This window comes from Palaemon carinicauda, chromosome 44, assembly GCF_036898095.1.
Source record: "Palaemon carinicauda isolate YSFRI2023 chromosome 44, ASM3689809v2, whole genome shotgun sequence".
NCBI classification, from domain to species: Eukaryota; Metazoa; Arthropoda; class Malacostraca; order Decapoda; family Palaemonidae; genus Palaemon; species Palaemon carinicauda.
The window spans coordinates 53,825,469-53,830,468 of record NC_090768.1 but is presented as its reverse complement, the minus strand read 5'-3'; the positions used below and the strand labels follow the sequence as shown (position 1 = coordinate 53,830,468).

The 5,000-nt window shown below is 34.9% G+C and overlaps 1 protein-coding gene and 1 pseudogene across 2 annotated transcripts in view; one reads left to right on the top strand and one right to left on the bottom strand.

Moving 5' to 3' along the window:
* Positions 1 to 5,000, bottom strand: part of LOC137634561 (uncharacterized) — a 93,515-nt gene that overhangs the window by 42,877 nt on the left and 45,638 nt on the right. The window lies entirely within an intron of this gene.
* Positions 1 to 5,000, top strand: part of LOC137634290 (importin subunit alpha-3-like) — a 29,411-nt pseudogene that overhangs the window by 8,091 nt on the left and 16,320 nt on the right.

Here is a 5,000-nt window from a genome sequence, read left to right as displayed (position 1 = left end):
AAAACTCTAAGCAAAATAAATAAAAAACAAAGAAACAAATGAAGTCTTCCTCATTAATAAAAACCTCTCTCTCTCTCTCTCTCTCTCTCTCTCTCTCTCTCTCTATATATATATATATATATATATGTATGTATATATATATATATATATATACATATACCAGGATGCCAAAAAACTCAATCACTCAATTCTCTCTCCCTCCAGAGACTCAAAGCCATCCAGCAAAGACGAGAGCGCCTACAAGCCAAAATCGACGAGGGCCGGCTGCCCCCTATCCCCCCGTCCAAGAACTCTTCAGCCGGAAGCCTCAAGAGTCCGGACCCAAACTCCCTCTCGCCCAACTGGAAAGCCAAGGAGAGCAGGCAAGCCAAGATCGCAACGCCGCCGAAGATCTTGATTTCGCAGCCGGAAAACCACAAGATTAAGATTCCAATTGTTCGACTATCGCCTTTGCCGTGAGTACTCTTTGACGATAATGATTTAGGCCATATATGATGGCGCTTAGGCCGGGGAGGTCGTTCATACCCAGAGCTATTTTTAGTTTGCGGTAGCCTATTGGAAACGTCCTTGCATAGCGTTCTATTGGACTGGGGTTCGAGACCCAAACATGTACGATAGTTTCTTGTAGTGTGTGCAACCTCACCATCCTTTAGAGCTATAATGGTTTAGGTCATATTAGACGGCGCTTGGGCCGGGGAGGTCGTTCATACCCAAGGCTATTTTCAGTTTATGGTAGCCTATTGGAAACATCCTTGCATAGCGTTCTATTGTAGTGTGTGCAACCTCACCATCCTTTAGAGCTATAATGATTAATGTCATATAGGATGGTGCTTTGGCCGGGAGGTCGTTCATAATCAGTACTATTTTCAGTTTGTGGTAGCCTATAAAAAACGTCCATGTCTAGCATTCCACTGGACTGGAGTTCGAAACCCTAGCAAGTTCGATAGTTAATGGTAGTGTCTGCAACCTCACCATCCTTGTGAGCTATAATGATTTAGGTCATATAGGACGGTGCTTGGGCCGGGGAGGTCGTTCATAGCTAGTATTATTTTCAGTTTTTGGTATTATTGGAAACGTCCATGCCTAGCGTTCCACTGGACTGAGGTTCGAGACCCTAGAAAGCTCGATAGTTTCTTTGGTTGCTGCAACCTCACCATCCTTGTGAGCTAAGGATAGGGTGTCTGGGAGAGCCTACCGGTAGACCTGCTAAATCATCAGTAACCATTGCCTGGCCCTCCCTGATCCTAGCTTGGGTGGAAATGGGGGTTAGGTGCTGTTCATATGTGTATACGGTCAGTCTTTATGACATTTCCCTGTCCCTTGCCCATGCCATTCATGAGCTACCTTTAAACCTAGTAACGGACTGCAATATTTGTCAGGCGTAGAGTAGAAAATCAATTTACCAATTTAATTGGCACAAAGAAGCAATAATTTTCCATAACCAATATTTTATTTTGATTGTTCATTATTTCTCATATTGTTTATCCATTTCCTTATTTCCTCTCCTCACTGGGCTATTTTTCCCGGTTGGAATCCTTGGGTTTATAGCATCTTGGCTTCCCAACTACGGTTGTAACTTAGCTAAAAATAATAATAATAATAATAATAATAATAATAATAATAATAATAATAATAATAATAATAATAACAGTCATTATAATAAATAAGGACAATCAATAATGCAACGGTTCAACATTGTAAAATTGAAATTATTCACTGCAACCAACGTGAAGTTAAGCAATAATTCATCCAGGCAAAAGCAGATAATCAATGATTCATGCTAATTAACACCTGAAAATGCTATATCATAAAACCAACTAGAAGAAAGCAATATTTTCATAACCCAAAAAAAAAAGATAAGGCAAAAAATAAAAAAAATTAATAAAATAAAAAGTAAAACAATAATTTTCCAGTTTTAGAACCAATAAAAACCAGGCAAAAATTATCAAAAAATAAAATTAAAAACTTTGGCAAAACAATAGTTTTCTAAGTAGGGATAACCAATAGTTTAACAGAAACGGTATAAAGGTAAGCAATTATTCACCAAAATTAAAATAAAGCTAATAATTTAACATAAGATTATAGGAATACATTACTTTGAATGAACAAAAAAGTAAAACTTAATTAAAACAAACAGTTGCTCGGAAAAAACACGTGCTACTATAACAAACTGAAAATCCCCTTAAGGCTGCGTTTACACCAAGCGAATCGAATCGATTCAATTCATGGAGAATCATCCCAATTCATGATTCGTCATGATTCGCCACGTTAAATTCAATGGAATCGTTTACACCAAGCGAATCGAGTCTATTCAAATCATGGAGATTCATGGCGATTCAGAATCACTGATGCGTGTGGTCCCATTTTTTCATCAGTCAAGGCGAATCAGCCGAGCAGGAAGCATATATATATTATGTTTATTCACATAATATTGTCAGTGATTTTATATATTCAATTCATTTATTTACTCTCCTTTATTTAACTATTTTTGTCAATCTTCCGTTTCATGCGTTCAGGTCTCTCTCTCTCTCTCTCTCTCTGCATATTTGATTATGTAAATTGCTGAATTTCATACCTTCTTCATTCTTCTTTTTCAACGCCTATCAACAAGCACTAAGAAGTCATAAAACTTCTCCGGATTATTGACCAAATCTGGGAACAAATGTCCAAAGCTCCCAGATTCAGGTCTTCTTGAATATATTGGATGCACCCATATATTCGTTGCACTTACCTCCGCCTCCGTCTACGCTTTCTCAGCCACAGCAACAATGCTATTTCTGCAACAGCAAAGACATCCATACTCCCCGAAGGCTGCCTTGGTACTGAATGATGTGTTAATCAGATTCGGTAGGTTGGAACTATACCGATTCAAAATGACTCGAGTCCAATGATTCTCCATGAATTGAATCGATTCGATTCGCTTGGTGTAAACGCAGCCTTACCCAAGAAACGCTTAGAGCCAGATTTGGTTGAAACCGATTCATATGTGTCATATATATACTAGTGTACGCGACCCATCAAAAAGCACAGCTAATATTAAGATAGATATGCCCACACATGCACATGTAACCCCCTCTCACCAGGGTATGACTACTCACTCTTCCCTACCGGAGGGATGGAGAAAGCTGAGCGTGACCGGAAAAACGGAAAGATTTTATATATATATATATATATATATATATATAACTAGTAACATTTTCGCTTCTGGCAAGCTTAAGTTTAAGGATGAAGAGGACAGCAAGAAGACTTCGGATCATCTTACATATTTATTCTACACCAACGTTTCGGGAATCCATTCCCATCATCAGGGCTACATAAAACATGAAATTATGTTTACATTAGAAATTAATTATACATTTTTGGTGTAGAATAAATATGTAAGATGATCCGAAGTCTTCTTGCTGTCCTCTTCATCCTTATATATATATATATATATATATAGTATATATATATATACATATGTATATATATATATACACACACACACATATATAAATATATATATATATATATATATACATATATATATATATATATACACACACACATATATATATATATATATATATACACACATATATATATATATATATATACGCCATACAAACCAGCCATAAAATTTTACTAGAGCCTTCTACACTGAGCTAAAAAATTAAACTAACAAATTACATAAAAATAAATCACCAAATTACCAAAAAAATAACAGAAATAACCGCAAATCATCTAACACACACAAAAAAAAAAATAAATAAAAATCACCCACAAATAAACCCCACAACAGATTACTATTTACCCAAACCAAAGACAAAAGAAAGACGTAATTCAAAGAAATACGAGGTGGGTAATTTAGAGACAGTAATGTTCACACGCCAACTACTATCGATTTGCGGACATCAAAACGCTGTTCTGTTTATACAGTAACTACTGGTTAGCCAAGGTTAGCATATGTTGGGCAAATCAATAAGAGTGAGGTATATAGACCGGATCAATAGCCAAACAAAATTAAAATCTTAATATTTTCTTTATTTACAAAAAAAAAAAATCATACTCTTTGTATTTTCGTGTTTACAAAAAAAAAGACAAAATTAAAATCTTAATATTTTCTTTATTTGCAAAAAAAAATTCATACTCTTTGTATTTTTTGTGATTTACAAAAAAGAAGATATTTGAATATTTTATCAATTACATATAAAACCTTTATATATATCTTATTTTTTTTAAAGGGCATTTGAATAATATTTTATATTTCATCATTTACAAATACACTATATTTTGTTTGCAAAAAAAAAAAAGAAAAAAAAAGGAATTTTAACAATATTTTATCATTTATAAACCTAAATGCTTATTGATATATTTCAATGTATAAAAATGAAACAAATATACTCTGTGCTATAGATTTACTGTATTACTACGCTATGGTCTATGACTATACGATGGTGAATGTAAACATAAAGTACCTTAGTCCCGGGGACACTCCTCAACTTGCTTGAAATATAGGACACGGAGCTTGCATGATATCTTCCACATTGAACCGTATTATTACCTCCGCCAACTAGGTTGGATGGATGTTATGTATAAACCTCTCTGTGTGTGTTTTTGTTTGTGAACAGCTTCCTGACCACCATTTTAATCGTAGAATAATGAAACTTGCAGGGATTAGCTATTATGTAAAAAGCTGGAATTGATTAAATTTTGAAAGGTCAAGGTCAAAGTTCAAGGTCACGGTAAAACAAAATGTCCAATTCACGTAATCAACCATAAGTTTGGACATAGTTGTCAGAGGGACTTTAATCTTGGTTTATATTTGAGTGTATGAAAATCCACGCCAATTAATACATGCTAAGGTTAAAGGTCAAGGTCAATGCCGAGCAAAAGGTCGTAAAATGTGTGGCCACGGTGGAGGTCTGCGCTCTACATTGTCACAAGACAAAAGGTTAAACATTATTTGGCTTAATTTCATTTTTAATTGATATCAATTTTCTTTCTTTATAGTTTATTGG